The following is an 18,913-nucleotide window of genomic DNA, read 5'->3' as shown; positions in this document are numbered from 1 at the left end:
ATTACTTAGACTGTTTCTTTTTAAGAAGAGCAGTGGAGGCTGGGAAGTAAAGCTGAGTGTGGCCTTGTCTATAATACTGGCACGCGCTCTGGAATTGGAAATGTGGCCTTGCTGATTTCCATGTCGGTGCCCCAGCTTCAGCTGTAGATAATTATTTGCATCAGTAATTCCCTACTCCTGGTTTCCTTATATGGTCACCAAAGGGCAAAAAAGTCACTAGAAACCAAAGTCCATGAATTAAAACACAAATTGGTGGTGGAAGAAATATCTTGCTACTTTGTGCAATCAATAACATTTTTTCAGTTATTGTTAGACCCTAGAATCTGACAGTTTTAGACCTGGGAAGGACCTTGACATTTATTTTATTTTTATAGTCCTATTACAAGTTTTACTTTAAACACCACAAAAAGATGGATCTCTCTCTCTCTCTCTCACACACACACACACACACACACACACACACACACACACACCCACACCCACACCAATGTATGGCTGGCTTTTTTATTTTTAAAGAAGAAACTTCCTTAAGTCTTAGCCATTGGTTTTGGCTTGCTGGTGAGGGTTATTATTAGAGTTGGCAGGTCTTGCCAATTTTCATTTGCACGGGTATCATCTTAGCAGATAATCACATGGGTATCAATCAATGGCATATCATTGTGTTAGATAATTGCACGGGCATCAATCACGTGTGTATCTGAAGCAAGTCATGTGGGCATCAATTCCATCTATATGGAGGAAGGTAATTGCATTAGAAGCAGGGAAGGGCGTGTCTTCATGGCAGATAATCACATGGGTATCAATCACTTTAGGTATCAAGGTAGATAATCTGTGCATATCCATCTCATGTACTAATGGGGATAATTACATGGACGTCAACACGCTGGTTTTCTGGTAGAGGTTTACACGCGAAGCAGTCGTGTCATATGTTTGTTTATGCTGGAAAAGAGGCCTGGTGTCCCTGGGCACACACCAGGGCAGGTGGCTTGGCAGGGTGAAGAAGCAGCGCCACCCACAAGGCCTTCCCCAGTAGAGCACTGGAAACTCCATGATTAAAGAGCCTTTTGAGGCCAGAGTGGAAATACTCCTGGGAAGAATGTGAACAGGTGTAGATGACATTTGTGGTTTACCACTGAACATCTATTTTTCCTTCTTCAGAGGTCAGCTACTGATTTCTATTCCAGCCCAGGTCATCTAGGTGTGGTTTCAGGCCCCAGGGAGTCTGGGGTTCAAGATTAACCAATCAGTGACACTATGCTGGCCATGGTGATTGACTCAGGCCAGGACATGTGACATTAGCCAGTCCAGTCAGGGTGAATCTCGAAACTTCCATGGGAGAAAGGTGCTGAGGTTCTTTCTCTCTGGACCTTGCTTGAGCAGAGATGGGAACGGTGCTGCTGCAGCCATCCTGCCTGGGAAGCTCAGAGTGCCCAGAGTTTACGACATGGAGCAGAAAATCAAGTCCTGAGAAGTCAGGACTGAGAGGCAGGGAGGAAGCCGGCCCTGAGGGTGTTCCTTGAGCCTAATTCCAGCGGGCTCTGAGCAAAATCTCTGACCCGAAAGCACTCACCTGAGCCATTAAAATCCCCTTTGGCAGAAGCCAGTAGTGGAGGCGGTTCTCTGCCCCTTGCTTCAGAGAGTCTTAACTGATAGAATAAGTTTATCAGCTCCTATCCTGAGAAAAAGGTTTCATCAGAGCAGGCCCTGTAGGAGAAGGAGCGGCTAGCTCTGAGGAAGGAAGTGAGGGCAGAGGGTAGGCTGGGCTTGGTTAGAGACTAATCACCATCGCCCTCAGCCTAGGCCTGGAGCTGCACTTGGCCCTGCTGGAGTGCCCTGGTCTCCTGGCCTCTAGGCATCTGAGCTCATGCTGTGAGGAAGGTTGATTAAAGACCTTTAAATGTGACCTGCGTGTTTTCCCTTTTCACCCTGCCTTTTCTTATTATTTTGTTATTTATCAAATACTCACAATGTGTGAGTTATACATCATTGTCCAAGTGAAGTTTCTACCACCAGAATAAATGAAAAAATATATAAATATCCTCATGGCAAGAACCGTACTGTTCTCAGGCCTTCTTTATTGACAGTGCAGTAAGCAGTGGGATTTTTTTTTATCAGACTGAATGCTCCATCCTGATGGTTATTGATTGATTTGGAAAGAGCCAAAAGTTTTGGAAAAGAAAGTAATAGAAAGAAATAATTCTCCTTGAAGTAAAAGTTACTGCTATCCTGAATAGAATGTTTCTTAGAAAAGCTAAATGGAATTTATATGCTTTGTTTCCCAAATTCTGGTGTCAAGCAACTTATGCCTTTTCTCCTTCAGTTTGTGTTCCTACTGATACTATCACTTTGTGTACATACTGAGATTGAAATCAGAAGCTAATGGGCCTATTCATAAACACCTAGTAAGAGAACATCAATCACTGAAATTTACTTACAATCTTAAAGCCACATTTTAACTTAATGATTCCAAATTTTTCCTCCCTTCCTTCCTGCTTTCCTTTCTTTTTCTCTATCTTTCTTTCTTTCCTCCTCTGCCTCCTCCCCTTCTCCTTCTCCCCAAACATTAGAGATAGCAAAATGTACTACCTGTGGTTTGAAATTCACCTTTTTGGGGGGCAGACTGTAGGGGAAGTTCAAATAAACAGTAGATGGCTAATGAGAATGGGGGGAAAGTGTAAGGCTTGGCTCATTCACAGACTAATCATCTCTTAGGTAAGTCCTTTTTGCCAGTGATGTACATATGTTCTCACCTGCTGCAGGTAGATACTCGTGAAAAGAATGCATGCATGAATGAGTGACTGAACAAATGATTGGTCTCTGGCTGGGAGGTGTGTCATGGACTTAAGGTCTAGTGTTAGCATTGTGCAGTTTATTCTCCACTCCAGTCTTCACCTGTGCTCTTCCTTCTGCCCAGCATCCTCTGAGTCTCACTGGGAGCATCGTTCCTCAGAGGCCTTCCAGGACCACTGAGACTCAGTGATTTCCCCGGCTCTGTGTTCTACCTGTGCTATATGTACTTCCCCTTTTGTAACATTCATCGCCCCTGTAATCCCTGTACAGTGCTTATCTTTTGCTATAGACTGGAAGCCCCATGAGGGCAGGAATTAAGTCTGGATCCCTAGCGGCCAGCACTGTGCCCACACGTGCTACTTTGTTGCTCTCAGTGGAGGTGGGAGTGGTACAACTGTGGTGGACTTCCCTTCTCTGACATTGAGCATCAGGAAGTGGGTTCGGGGAACCCATCCTGACTCAAGGACTAAGTCTGACTAGGCCAGTGAAGGGTAATTAATTCCCCTTGCCAGCGACTACTGCTCTTCGCCAATGAGATATGTGGAATGGCTTGCTGAAGGTTTCTAGTAAAGTTTTCCTTCCTCTTAAAAGAGAATCAGTCTTTCTTTCTTGCTAATGATGACAAAGGAGCATTTCTCAGCAGTTACTACTAAGGACAGTCTGCCTTAGAACAAAGACAACATTGTGGGCGGCAAAGGGGGTACAAAAGAAACAGGCGTCCTTGACACTGTTGAGCTGTTGGCTTTGCCAACCCAGAAGCTCCCCCACCTTTGACTGTTGTCACATAACTGTCCTTAGTGTTTACTTGAGCCACTCTGAATTGGGTTTTCTATGCTCTGCAGCCTAATGTACCCTAACTGAAATGGAACCATTGTGGAAAGGCTATGGGCTTTGGCATCCGATACATTGGGTTCGATTCTTTTTTTTTTTTTAACAACTTTATTGGAGTATAATTGCTTTACAATGTTGTGTTAGTTTCTGCTGTATAACAAAGTGAATCAGCTATACGTATACATGTATCCCCATATCCCCTCCCTCTTGCATTTCCCTCCCACCCTCCCTATCCCACCCCGGGTTTGATTCTTATTGGTGTGAACTTCAGACTGACTACCTTAATAAATGTAGTGGAGAAAGTAATACTTCTAACATGGAGTTAATGTGTGGATTAAATGAAATTATGTATGTAAAACATCTACCAGAGTGCCTAAGATAGGTTAAGTACTCAACAAGTGTTATTTATTTTCCATTTAGGAGATGTTTCATGTGTTGATCTTGGGGGTCCAATGGGTTGAACTAACAGTGAAATAAATAATCTCCCAGGTCCTTTGCACATGAACTGTCAAGTAGTTTACAATCTAGCACGGGAGTCAGACATTCATAGTCATAATTATAGTGGGTTCTAGAGCAGCCCTAATTGGATAACATGTTCCTACTGAAGGAAGGTAAAAGTACTGGTCAGAACACACACAAAGGCTGGAGTTCAGGTCTTGAAGCCATAGTCTAGAGGACAAGGAACAGCCAAAGACACTGAGGACGTTATTAATTCTGAAAAAGAGAAGACTTGAAACCAGGAAAGACTTCAAAGAGAAGAGGGAATGGAATTGTTCTTCACTGCTTCAGGGGGCAGAACGAGGACAGATCCCATCAGCGAATGACTTGAATACAGATTTTCATTCAGTGGGAGAAAGAACCATGGAAGAATGAACAATGAGTAAATGGGGGAAAGCGAGTGCCCATCAACAAAGCAGAGGCCTGCCTGAGCACCCGTTCATCAGGACCCCCAGGCAGGAGCTTGGGCCACCTGGCCCCCAAGGGCTCTTGCAAAGATCTGGATTTGACGTTGAACTGTTCGGTGAGACTCTTGTTTGAGCTCTAGCAGGTGGATTCAGGTTTTGCTGTTCCTGTGGTTTTTCTGATTCCTCCTCTGCTGGCCCCATGACCACCACCTCCAGCTCATCCTTCACACTCACCTCTCACCTCCAATGTTTATTTCCCATGCTCCACTGACAGCCAGAGGGATCCTGTACACACAGACAGGGTAATGAGATTTGGGCTCTGCAGTGCAGTTTTTAGGGAACTTAAAGGCCTACCTGCTCTATAGTCTTTCTGTCTCGCATGCCACAATATCTGAAATTTGCCCATTTTCCTCATCTTTCACCTAAGGCATTGCCTCCAGTATGTACTTGGTAAGATCTCAATACGTATAGTGCTTGCTAAGTTGTTAATACATTATCTAGGAGGGATATTAATACCATATACCTTTTTAGAATTTTGGTAAAGTATGCATAACGTAAAATTTACCATTTTAACCATTTTTAAGTGCACATTCAGTGGCATTGAGTGCACTCACACTGTTGTGCGCTGTCACCACCATCCGTCTCCAGAACTTTTCATCATCCCAAACTGAAACGCTGTACCCATTAAACAGTAATTCCCTCTTCTCCTTCCCCCCAAGCCCTTGCTATCCACAGTTCTACTTAGTGTTTCTGAATTCGTCTATTCTAGGCACCTCATATGAGTGTATTCATACAGTATTTGTCCTTTGGTGACTGGCTTATTTCACTTAGCGTGATGTCTTCAAGGTTTGTCTATGTTGTAGCATGTATCAGAATTTACTTCCTTTTTAAGGCTGGAATAATATCCCATTGTATGTATATACCACATTCTGTTTATCCACTCATCCGTCATTGAACATGGGTTGTTCCAGCTTTTGGCTATTGTGAATAATGCTGCTATGAACATGGGTGTACAAATATCTGTTCAAGTCCCTGCTTCTACTTCTTTTGGATATATACCCAGAAGTGGAAATCCTGGATCATATGGTAACTCTATGTTTAATTTTGGGGAGAACTGCCAGACTGTTAATACTATATGCTTAAAAAACAAACAAACAAACAAAAACCATATATTAACCAAGGAGAAAAGAACAAGTTTATTTTGATGAGAGAATTAGAAAGTGTTAAGTGTCTAGATCCTATTGAGCTCTGGAAGTCATAGATAAAAGCAATAAAAAAGCAAAAGAAGCACTCATACTGAGAAAGAGAGAGTACAGAGGTACTGTGAGACCAGTGTTGATCCTGCAACCTCAGGATACTAAAGTGGGAAGGAAGGAGGGGTGAGGCAGAGAGGGCTGGGAGGGAGACCCTATTGAGTGCCTGCAGGGACTATTTCTAGGAGCTTTTACAACCATTAACTTATTTAATCATCAAAACAACCCAGCAGGTACCCTTATTTTTATGGACAATTCTTGTCAACTACTTCAAATTTTTAATTTTTATTACTTTTAACAGCCATAAAGAGTATTTTTAAAAGGGAAGAAATCATTTTGATCCACCAGTCTCACAGAAAATTCCATCCAGTACTTCCCTGTTCTTTTTCAGGCTTTGCCCATTTGAAACCATAATTTTTACATGATTGAATAGTTATAATTTTATATTCTGCTTTTTTATTGCTACAAAAGTCTTTGTATTTATTATTTTAATACATGTATATATGCATCAAGTGGTTACATTTCAATTAAGTTAACCATTCCCCTGCTACTGAAAACTTAGATTGTCTCCAGTTTTTCACTGTAGTTTATAATATAGTTATTATATAATTTTATTGTATAATTATTATATAACTTAAAATTTTATAATTTTAGCAATAAAGCATTTCATCTATATAACTTTATCCTTCTTAGACTTTTTTTTTTTTAAGACATTTCTTTATAATATCTTTCTAGGACTAGGATTACCAGATCAATGGGTAGAAACATTTTTATGGCTTTTGTTATATATTGTCAAATTATTTTATAGGGAGATGTATAAAAAATTACTTTTCAAAGATTAATAATACATTTTCAAAAGCAGTATTGGAGTGTACTAATGTCTCCACATTAAGTATTACTTTTAACTTTCTTTTACTATTTTTAGTACCTGTAGCTTTTTTAAAAATTACTTGCATGGTTTTCATGTGTTTAGTAAGTGTATTTCCACATGTATTTTGTTTCTTTTCTTTTCTTTTTTTATTTTTTGGCCATGCCTAGCAGCTTGTGGGATCTTAGTTCCCCAACCAGGGATGGAACTTGGACCACGGCAGTGAAAGCGAGGAGTCTTAACCACTGGACCGCCAGGAAATTTCCTGTATTTTGTTTCTTTACACCCTTTGCCCAGTTATCTATTGGGTGACTTTAGCAGTTTTGCATTAAAATGAAGACATTAGGTGCCAGAAGCAAAGGTGGATTCAGTTCTCACCTGTGTTCCTTCTTAATCTTGAGCAAGTTATATTTAATTTCATTAAGCCTCAGATTTTTCATTTTTAAAAACAGAAACAATAATAGTACCTACCTCAGTGGATTATTGCAAAGATTAAATGAGGTAATGTATATGAATCAGTTTAGTACAGTGTTTGGCACATAGAACATGCTCAATTAATATTAAACATCTTTCTTCTTATTACTTCAAGTCATCCCCCTACCTAATTTCCTTCTCTTCTTCTTTATCATCTTCTATTTCTTTTTTTTTTTTCCCATTACCTCTCACCCTTCGGTGATTGAGCTGCTGGGAGTCAGAGGTAAGGTGGTGGAGTTGTGCAGGGCCAGCCCTGCCATCGTGTTCACACACGGGCGTGATCTGATCTGGCTAAACAGCGTTTTCACTCCAGATGTCTGTGTCTGCATTCTTATGTTAAGTGGGTGGATGGTAAACAGTGGAAATGCAGAGCTGGAAGGATGTACAGAGACCCCATTTTCGCTGCCCTGTGCTTCTAATGAATGCTTCCCATTAGAGCTGGCATTCGCCCAGGATTGTTGAGGTAGAGTTACCCTACTTGCAAGAATGTTCGAGGGAAAAAGGAGCCTCCTCACCCCCAGCCAGTTCCGGCTCCACTGTTGCAGCTGCAAACTACATCTGGCTGTTTCTCCTCAGAGAGAGCAAGGAGGGGCAGAAGGTCCAGTCCATGTCTCTTTAGCACCTAGTACTCGACAGGCACTTTATATAAGCTGTCTTACTGAGACTTGAAAGAAGTTTGACAACTTGCCCCAAGACCACCAAGTGATTCCAAGGCCTATACTATCCACTACATAACTCATCTGCATGTTAGTCATTATTCATGTATTTGAAGATATATTGCAGTGTATATTTTTATAGTAGAAAGAAATTCCTTTTCTTGCATCCTTATTTCTCATTCTTTCTTTTTGTCTCCTTTGTTTTTGTTTTTAATTTTCCATATTTTCACCTAGAGACTAGACCCTTTTTTTTTTTTTTTTTTTTTTTGTAGTACGTGGGCCTCTCACTGTTGTGGCCTCTCCCGTTGCAGAGCACAGGCTCCGGATGCGCAGGCTCAGCAGCCATGGCTCACGGGCCCAGCCGCTCCGCGGCATGTGGGATCTTCCCGGACCGGGGCACGAACCCATGTCCCCTGCATTGGCAGGCAGACTCTGAACCACTGTACCCCAGTGGGAAGTCTGGGAAGCCCCAGACCCATTATTTTCATAAAGATTCTGACTCTTAGTAGCTATAGGATTCCACTCTGATTTAGGTGCTTCTCCTCTGGGCTCCCAAGAATTAGGCTCATGCCCCAGCATGAGTATGACTAAGCCACAAAGGTCTGATTTGATGCAAAATCCAGTTGGGTAGCATTAAAGTATCTATAAGAACTAGAACCCAGCACACCCATGTTCATAGCAGCATGATTTGTAATAGCCAAACTGCAGCAATAACCCAAGTGTCCATGACAGGTAAATAAACAAAATGTGGTATAGCCATACAATGGAATAGTATTCAGCCTTTAAAAAGGAAGGAAATTCTGACACTTGCTCAGCATGTGTGAATTTTTAAAATATTATACTAAGTGAAATGGGCCAGTCACAAAGGACAAATGACTGTATGATTCCACTTATGTGAGGCACCTAGAGTAGTCAAAGTCATAGAGACAGGAAGTGGAATGGTGGTTTCCAGGGGCTAGGGGGAGGATGGAATAGAGAATTATTGTTTAATGGGTACAGAGTTTCAGTTTGGGAAGATGAGAAAAGTTCTGGAGATGGATGGTGGTGATGGTTGCACAGCCATGAGAACTTAATACCAGTAAAATATTAAAAAGGGTTAAAATGATAAATTTTATGTTAGGTATATTTTACCACAATAAAATATTTTTTTAAAGAAAAAAAATTGGGGCTTCCCTGGTGGCGCAGTGGTTGGGGGTCCGCCTGCCGATGCAGGGGACATGGGTTCGTGCCCCGGTCTGGGAGGATCCCACGTGCCGCGGAGCGGCTGGGCCCGTGAGCCGTGGCCGCTGGGCTTGTGCGTCCGGAGCCTGTGCTCCGCGACAGGAGAGGCCACAGCAGTGAGAGACCCGCGTACCGCAAAGAAAAAAAAATTGGGGCTCAACCAAGAATACGAAGAACATGAAAAGAGGTTAGTTGAAAAAAGTTACAGCAACTTGGGGGAGAAGGTTACAACTCAAAGGAGAGGAAAGAATTAGGTTAGATTGTAATTTAGATTTAAGAAAACCAACTCTATCCAAAGGATAGGAACTGGAAATTCCCCATTGTCGTAGCAACCATAAGAGGGCTCAGGATCCTCTTGGCAAAGAAAGAATCACCTGGGCTTATGTGTGCCTGGAGGTCATCTTTGGTCTATAGGAAACATCAGTCCCCACAGACATTATCAGTAATTTAAGATTTACAAGCACTGTTGAAGTATTTGGGAAGGTTTTGCTTGTTAGGTCAAGCATTTGAAGCACTTAAAAAGAAAATAAAATTATTAAATTCATAAATACAGGTTTTAAAGTTTAAGGGAATTTAATAAAGCTGTAAATGGCACCAGTTGAGACTTGAACTTATTTAAATCTCTTCAACTTGAATTAATCCATTTTCTTTATAAACAGAATAATAAGATTGTAGGCCGAACACAAAGGCCTAAGGAAGATAGCTGTTTTAAACTGGTAATTTTTAAAACCAAAGTAACCTACATGGTCTTTTCTGTGCACAAAAGCTGCCCTCAGACATTTTAAAAATGTATGACTGCTCCAATTCTAGAACTCTACTCCACAGCATAGTTGCTGATTTATCTGTGAGTTTCTTCTACTAGTACACAAACTCCTTGAGGCCACAACCATGTTTGTGTCCTAAACACTTCGTACGGCTCCAGGCACGAAAAAGGCACTCAACAGATGGTTGAAGGAGGTGGCTTATAGGGAAAAGATATGCTTGAATTTATCCAGGTGCTATGCTTGTTAATTTTGTACACACATAACTCCCAGATACCTGCAACAACTTCTGTTTTGACATCTATGCAGATGTTTGCTGGATGAAGCCATCCACTTAATTTAATGGATTGCCATAAATACATTATATAACAAAGATAATTGAGCAAAGAAATTATGAGGACCATTGTTATTTTTATTTTCCCCCTAAGGACCCTATGCAGTAGTGTCTACACAATGGGTACCCAATCCGCATTTGCCCACGTGCTCTCCCGAGAAAGAAAAATGTTACTTTTGTGAGACTCCCTTCCTTGAATGGCCAGTGTCACACAGAAGACTGTCCTCTGCCATGCTGAGCTTGTGATCACATCTTTGGAGTCCAGAGGCACTGCATTTGGATAAAAGCATCAAGGATTCAAGCTTGGTAACAAAAGAGAGGGCTCCCAAAGCATCTTGTGAAAGTTGAGAGGAGTCCTGTCTCTGAGTCAGGAGCTGTGTCATCATGCATGGTTTCCTCTTCTGGCACCTTTCCCCTCGTGGTGGGACAGATCATGAAGTGAAGAAAGGGGCGGCTATAGTCCCTTGGCTGACACACTGTTAGTGATTAGTTGTTTTCAGCAATTATGCCCTTCCATCCAGGGTGTGATGGCTGGCACCTCTGGTAATGAGATGATTTCCAGGGCTTGCATGTTTAAGGCTCTGCCAGCTTCTTGGCCTTCGCTTGTTGTGCTCCTTGGCAGCTTCAGAGTTTACTGACGTTATTACCAACGTGACATGTTCCTCTTGGCCGACACGGAAATTCAGGGAAGACATGCCAGTCTGCCATGAGACAGGGCCCTTGGAGCTTCAGGAGAGAAACATGGAGCTGGGTGTAGCCCCACAGCAGACTTGCCCCCAGGGAGTAAGAGACACAGGCTCATCATCCGGACTCTCAGGAATAACCCTTGCCCAGATTTGCTGGCAACTGGAAATTTCCACTGTGTGCTGGAGTAACATGGGAGCTTTTCTCTTAGATGGGCGTAGCATAGTTGGTGAAGGTAGGCATACCAGCTAGAAAAATGATTCACTTGGTAACTCATCAAGTAATTATTGAGAAACCACTATCTGGCAAGAGATTGCTAGTGCTGGAGGTGAGCAAAGAAAATGCAGTCCCTCCGCTCACAGAGCTTATGCGCTGGAGAGAGGGACAGACATGAGTCCGATGGCCACTGCAGCTAATGTGTAGTTGTGATAAATGTGATAGATGATGGGAAGACAAAGTACAACTGCTATGAGGGTATAAAACGGACTCCAGCCTGGAGAGAAGGAGTCCTCATGGAAATGACATTTGAACTAGGATCCAAAGGCGATAACTAGACTAAGGGTGGGATACGGGGGGAAATGGAGCGGAAAGCCTTGTGGGCAAGAGGAGAGACACATGCAAAGGCCCAGGAGCAGCAAGAAGCCTGTGAAAAGGTCGTGTGGCTGGAGTGCCCAGAGCCCAGGGGTCATGCAGGATGAGGCCAGACAGGTGGCATGAGCTGGGTGATGCAGGGCCAGGTGCCACAGCCAGGACTACACATGTATTCTAAGGACAGTGGAAAGCCACTGAGGGTTTTAAGCAGCAGAGATGGGTGTCTTACAGAATATTATTCTGAATGCAGTGGGATGGACTGGAGCCAGGCCAGGGTGGATGGGGAGGCCATCCACACGCCATCACAATGGTCAGTGGGAAGAAATGAAGTGATGAGGGATACAGAGGACATTGGAGACAGGATTCTCCTCCCTCCCTCCCTTCTCCTCCCCCTCCCTCCCTCCCTCCCTCCTTCCTTCCTTCCTTCCTTCCTTCCTTCCTTCCTTCCTTCCCTCCCTCCTTCCCTCCTTCCCCTCCAAACCTATCCGCTCTCTCTGCTCCAAAAGGCAGAAATGCGTTCTTTTTCTTAGAAGATCTTTACAGTTTTCTAAGTAAAATTCCATCCTCCTGTCTCTGTGGGGAAATTCCTCAAAGAAACAGTGGCCTGCAATTCTATGCCAGATGACAGAATTTAGGAAAGCCATGTTCAGTTCTGAAGAAGCAAAGGGCTTTCTCACAAACACAGTAGACCTCCTTTGCCACTCCAAAAGCCCTCCTTCCAGGCCCATTAGAACCCCCAAAGTGATCTGATTTCCATCAATCCCAAAGCCAGCCAAGCAAGGTCACGTTTACAGGACTCCCTCCCGGCAACAGTCCAGAAAACAATAAAAACAGATGCAAGCCCTGCTGTGGTACAGAAGCCCACTTTGGAAACCAGGGGGTCAAGTGCCCATTATCCAGGTAAGCAGGCTCTCCGTGGGAGACCAGAAGTGCACGTCGACATGCCAAGTGGAGAGGAGTTGGAAATCACAGGCGCCACCTGGGAAAGGAGGCCTCAGCCAGGCAGTACTAATAAAACCGGACAATGCCACGGAGCTGGCATGGCTAAGCCAGGAGCGAGGGAAGGATAGACTGGGGGAGGAAGGGCCTCCCTTCCTCCAAAATCAATATCCCTGTTAACTTGGGCAGAAGAAAATCTGACAGCTCTGGAAACCTGCCCATCTGATGAGAAGGAGGAAGCTGAGAAGCGGCTGGAGCCCGAGAAAGCCCAGAGATGCATGCGCGATCAGCTGCCCATTGGGGACCTGGTGGCAAGTCCACTCTGCACTGCTTTTACCGAAGCCCAAGAAGACAGGTGCTGCTGCCAGTCCCCACACGACCTCCCCAGCTGCCTCATAACGTGCCTGCCCCTCCGGTGATCCCAGCTGGATCTGTTTTATAAAAGATCCAAGAAACAAACAGGGCAGTCAGCTTCTGAACCCAGGTTCCCTGAGGTCTGGCCATTGTCAGGCCATTCCATTTTCTATCTGGGCTATAACTGAGAGGCAACTGGCATAACCGAAATCTACAGAGAAACCGAAGTCTGGCCAAGAAAATTCTAGTGACCAACCACCCTTTTATTGATAAAGTGATACTATCTGACTGGCCCATGATACTTATTTAAGGCCACTTGTGTGAGGAGGAGAGTATGAATCCACAATCCTTCATCCACATTTCCAAAATCCAAAGAGCTCTGAACGCCAAAAATTTTATTATAAGTTTTCAGCTGACCCACTTGACAGCAAAACCTGCCCTAAACTGACATAGGGTGATTTGTCGACTCCATCCCCTAAGGGGATGTGACTAGTCCTACATTTTGCTCCAGGTTTCCGGCTGGGGTGATGTAAGATAAACTGCCTGAGTAACCTTTTGCCTTTCCAAAAAATTCTTCATTCTAAAATTCTTCATTCATACCTTTGAGAAAGTCTGTTGTGTTTCCATTTCCTTGAAAACTAACACAAGAATGGACACCTATTTGTTGCCAGATAAATGTTATCTGTTGAATAAAATGCTTATCACAAATCTTAAAAAAAAAAAATACCTTTGTCTCCCAGGTTTTCTAGTGAGGGATTGTAAACTTGTATTGTTATGGGTTTGAGGACTTGTGGTCTAGTAGATAATCAGGAAATCCAAGGGCAGACTAAATAGAGCCCTTTGCACTATAAATATTTAATAGCCATATAGATGTTTGGGGTTGATGGAATTGCAGAAATTTACTCTTACATAGTCTGAGTCCAAATTTCAGTGGATGTCGACAGCATGTGGTGAAAAAAGCATTGGTTTGGGAGTCAGAAGGTGCCTGGGCCATTATTAATGACCCATGTGGCCTTGGGCAAGACTTTTCTCCTCCATGGATCTCATCCATAAAATGAAAGACTTGGACAAGATGATCCCTAAGAACTCTTTGTGTTTTTATATTCCATAATTCCATGAACTACCTGCAGGAGGGATAAGGAGCTGGGTAGCAAGAAGCTCAGATAAGGCCTCAAAGAGGGAAAAGCAAGAACACGGTTGCATGTTCCGGTCCATTACTAGGGATGGAAATAACACAGCCAGTCAACTGGGGTTGGGCAAATCATGCCACCATTTATGGGACTATTCACAGACTCTTGGTGCTGGGTGATCAATACACCCAGGACACTGGATGATAACAGGCCTGGCAATGAGTGAGGCTGGGGAGGATCCCTGTCATGCCGAGGCTGTGACATTGCATTCTGCTGAAATCAATTTGGCTCCGTTTCATGCATACCTAGCAGATTTACCAGATTGTGAAAATGAATGTTTTCTATGCGCGTGGCTGATTTTTGCATGCATCTGTTCACTCATCTAAACCTTAGTTACATGCTGCTTGGAGAATGAAAGGCTATAATTTCTTCTTTTTGAAGCAGGAGTGGTAGAGGCACCATGATTTCTGCTTTATGGATCTGCGCCAAAATGGTGCACCACTTTTCTTCTTATCGTCTCAGAAAAAATGAAGTGATGTGTCTGTATTTTCTACTGGATTTGCAAATGATCCTGACTTTAATGGGAGTCCAGTGCCTGAGAAGATGGTCTTCAGAATGTAAATATCCAGTGGAATGCAAACATGAGTATTTATATCGTTTTCATATGACATTAATAAGCCCTTGATGGCTTGTCGTGTTTCCATTTTAGATGACAGTGCTTCCTTCAGATGTCAGTGGTCAGGCTCAAGAACAGTGATACTAGTATTTATTTAGTGCTTTGCATTTCTGGGATGCTTTTATCACCCTTAATTAGTAAACCACAAATAATTTCTGCTCCATAGCTTCGTGCTATAGTCTTCAGTGTTCATGAGGACAGTATGCTCTAGTGACTAATAAGTAGGATGGATTTTGGAATCAGTCAAACTCAGATTTGGACTCTGACTTACTGGGTGTCTGTCCCTCATCAAGCCTCCATGTCCTCTTCTGTAAAATGGAGATAGCGGCAGGCTTATCACAGAGTGGGTTTGAAGATTAAATCAGAATGTGCATGTCAACTGCATAACCTAGTGCCTGGCCCACAGTAAGTGCTCAACGTATCTTACCTGACACTAGATGACGGCCACTTTGCTGTCCCCAAGTTCTCCAGTGCCTGGGAATCATATTATAGCACAATACTTCCTAAAACGGAAAAATCCATAGGCCATAGTAGGGACCAAAGTCCCACCACCTTTTCTACTCCCTCCCCCCTTCCTTTTCAAACTGCTAGAACCTGTCTATTCTTCTTACTTTATTTTGCAGAGAAATTTGGTTTTTGTTGTCTCACTCCTGGTCTGTCCCAGCCTTGCCCTGAGGGCTCTTTCCACTAGCAAATAGCCCAACCAGTTTTTGTTTATTTGTTTTTAAACAAACAGGAGTAGTTCTTTCTACCCTTAGCCTTTCTATACTAATTTTATTAAAGGCAATTATTAAAATAAAAATTTTTTATAAGGCAGTTTTCTCCCTGAAGAATTCTGACACCAGCTCTTAAGTTACCCTTTCCTCCCTCCTCACCATGTAGATATTATGGGTTACTGCAAGTCCTGGTTCAAGGGCTGGCAAACCCATTGGAAAAGTAAGGAACTTACCCAGGTCTTAGAGTCAGAAACAGAGACTGAACTCAGAGCATGGGAATTGAGCCTCCTAGACGTTCCTTTTTCCCAAAAGCAAGGTTTCTTCTTTCAAACATTGCAATAAAAAGTTGGGAAAGAGTGAGCCAGGGTGGGGCTCCTGGAGCACAGGTTTCTCTAGTGGCCCCTGGGCAGCATACCCGGCCTGGGTCATCCTACTCTGCCTCCTGGGGTGGCACTTCAGACCCAACTGCTCACCAGGACACTTAGGATCACCCCATGGAACGGTCAGGAGCAGCATTCCCAAGAATAAAGGTTAGAAGTCACAATCCCAAAAGGGATCTGAAACCCTGCAAGCAGCAAGGTACAATTTGTGCGTGTGGATGGGTGTGTAGAGGCATGTGTGTGTGTCGCGTCTCTGGGGGGGGTGATGTGTTTGTGTGTGTAGATGGTGTGTATGGATGGGTGTGTGTGTGGGGGGGTGTATGGTGTGGATGAGGGAATGGGTGAACCTTACGAAGTTCAGAGCAGGCCTATAAGCAGAGTAGCCTGGCAGCATTTACTATAGGTACGATTATCCATTCTTACTTCAGTAGTTTCTAAACTATAGCCAACCAGCATAACATAATAATGATGTTTATAATGATTAGCTCAGTATTTACCAAGTGCCTAAATGTTCAAAGCATTGTACTAGTTAGTCTTGGCAGGGGACAGAGAAATATAAAATAGCAATTTTATTTTTCTCATTGTCCAATTTAAGCTCTGGCTATAACTTAGATGTTTGACACAAACAACACTCACCAAGCCCCACCAAGTTCCAATAAGATCTCGTAATTTGTCCTGGTTTGAAATGATTTTTCACCAAATGAAAACATTAACATCAAAAATGCCAAATTTGGGACAGATACCTGTTTTTCAGGATGTAACCCCAAAATAGTATTTTAATGTGCTGTGTAAGGTGTTTTTGCTTGAAAATATCTCCCAATGTCTGTGTCCTTCCTTTTGTTGGTCACAACCACAGTGGAAGAGATCTGAAAAGTGGGGCAAGAGCCGAGTAAAAACAGGCCGCAAAGAAGATGAATATGCCAACGCTTTTCTGGTGCCTTCTGGCTGGGATTTCATGGGAAGTGATAGGGGGGTCTCTTAATGTATGCGACAGGTAGGATTTGCTTTTCTTTCTACCCATCGACAATGGGATAATGCTTAAGCAGAGATGTGAGTGACACTGGAAATATAAGGGCCATGTAATTCTGTAGGCATTTGTTTATTCTTTCTCAGCCAAGTCAGCTCTTAGCCAAATTCTCTTGCTCAAGAACCTGGATTTATACCTGGTATTTCCTTCCCAGGGATGATTTTCATTGAGAATGTAATGTGTTTCCTAAAAAGAATTCGATTGTATATTGGTTGTACTTAAATGTAGAACAGCTGTCTTCTGTTTAGATTTCCACACATAAATCTTTATCTTTAGTGCATGTGTGTGTTTGTGTGTGAGAGAGAGAGAGAGAGAGAATATGAATGAGAGATGAAAATGTAGGTACTGACCTAAGCTAGAAAGACCTGGGTTTCTAGTTCTTGCCCTACCTCTTGTTAGATGTGGGTATTTGTGTGGTAGAGATCAGCCAGCTGTTCACCAAAACCTGCTTCTGCTTCCTCCTGGCACACAGATGATATTTTTGAGCCTCCTGTGCAGTTACATATTGCCATGTGATTAAACTTTGACCCACAGAATGTGCATGGAAGTGATGTGTACTTCCATCCCTCACCCACAGAAACTTTTCTCTATCCTCCATGTTCTTTCTCCTTGTTGACTGTTAATAGCCAGAGAAAGACTTTGGACGTTGGGGGTTAAGATGAGAGCCACTGACAGGCTGGGTCCCTGAAGACACAGCCTCGCAACTCCACCCCACCACAGACTAGTTTTGACATGAATAAGAAAGGAACTACCAGTGTGTTAAGCCCCTGTGACTGTGGGTGTCTGTCATAGCAGCTCACACCGCTAAAACATGAGGTCTACCCTCTTCAGTTTCTATAGCTGAAAGGTAGAATTTGCTTTTTGAAAAGCTCCACTTAATCCCCTTGAGATCAAAATGTGATGTGTGTAAAAATACTTTCTTTATTCTGTGTTCTTCCCCATGCATTTTTACGCAGTTGCAGTAATGGTTTAAATATAATTTTATATTTAGCTCTTCTTCACTTAACACACCACAAGCATTTTTCCACATCGCCACAGTCTTCCTAATTGTAAATGTTAATGACTGCTTAATATTCCATCGAGCTGATGTCCCATAATTGTCTAAAACGAGCGTGAGATGCTGCTGTTATACCCTGCTTTGAGAAAATCCAACTTATCAAAACCGTTAAATCAGGGGGGTAGCTACTAAAGAGAAAGAAATTTTTACTCATCAAAAGAATTCTCTGCAAGGGACTTTTAAATACTGAGTTCCCCTTGTGTTTCTTTAAGTATAATTTAAATTACAAAAATGTAATACACCTTCAGCCACCTACTATGCAAAGCAAGAAACTTGTATTTAATATATACAAATTTTGACATGTGCATTCAGTAGCTGCTGGTTGCAGAGAATCCCGGCTTCCCTAAAGCAGACCTGATCCAGGTGATCTTTCCTGAGTGTTGGGCCTCCTCCACTTGCCATGGTCTAACCAGGCTCTGAAGACCATGGTGGGGGTGGGATGAGAGGTTGCATTCACGGGCACTCACACTTATATTTGCATCCATTGTTTTTGCACATGCCCACATTTTAAAAATCGTGTCTTAACTGCAAAAACAATATAACAGCAATAATAGAATAAGAAAAATGGAAAAAATCACTCAGAATTTTTTCACAGTGACAGTAGATGTGCTGCTTCAATATACTTTGTTTACCTTGCCCATATGCACACATAATATGCCTAGCTGTTTTCATCTGTGTTCAGTTTGTTTCCTCCTTCCATCATGTAACCCTATACATTGTCACATTTTTTCATAGTCTCAATATTGGTACAAAACTCCTGTACTAGCTCAACTCTCACCATTGGAGTAGTCACTATAACAACTTGCAGAAACTTTTAATGCAGCGTTCGCCATCTTGATCAAAATCGCAACATGGGTTTTTATGTGTGTACTGGCAAAAAATTTAGGTTTTGTACGGATTCAGATCAGAGAATCAGAGCATGTTCAGCTGTATCCTGGCTGGGATCACACTGCATGTCATTTAAATGGGTGTGTTATCACTAATGTCCAATCCATCTCATGTTATTGTCTTCCAAGAGAGGTCCCTTAGCATGTAGTTACATTGTTTATGTACATTACCATACATGTTTAATATGGCATAGAAGGAAAACATAAGTTGTATCCACTACTATACAGTCTCATGTACTGTAACAAATACACCCATGAGTGCTCATTCATTGTTAAATAATTATAATCAGTGTTTTAAATCTTTTACATTATGTAGAAAATACTTGGTGGGTTGTTATATGGGCAGTTAAACTGGGTGGGGTTTTTTTTGGCTGCCCCA

At 42.6% G+C, this 18,913-nt stretch overlaps 1 protein-coding gene and 1 pseudogene across 10 annotated transcripts in view; both read left to right on the top strand.

The window, feature by feature from the left end:
• CLYBL (citramalyl-CoA lyase) overlaps positions 1 to 18,913 on the top strand; it is a 302,146-nt gene that overhangs the window by 186,375 nt on the left and 96,858 nt on the right. The window lies entirely within an intron of this gene.
• Positions 11,750 to 18,913, top strand: part of LOC149746818 (STING ER exit protein pseudogene) — a 32,469-nt pseudogene continuing 25,305 nt past the window's right edge. Inside the window, exon 1 of the transcript XR_016388645.1 lies at positions 11,750 to 15,762. The product of XR_016388645.1 is annotated as an STING ER exit protein pseudogene (transcript). The remainder of the gene's footprint in view (positions 15,763 to 18,913) is intronic.

The sequence above is a fragment of the Delphinapterus leucas genome, chromosome 18 (genome assembly GCF_059928025.1).
Source record: "Delphinapterus leucas isolate spDelLeu-1000000601 "Yukka" chromosome 18, BTC_Dleu_Yukka2, whole genome shotgun sequence".
Taxonomy (NCBI): domain Eukaryota; kingdom Metazoa; phylum Chordata; class Mammalia; order Artiodactyla; family Monodontidae; genus Delphinapterus; species Delphinapterus leucas.
The sequence above is the reverse complement of the archived record's forward strand: the minus strand, read 5'-3'. Positions and strand labels throughout refer to the sequence as shown.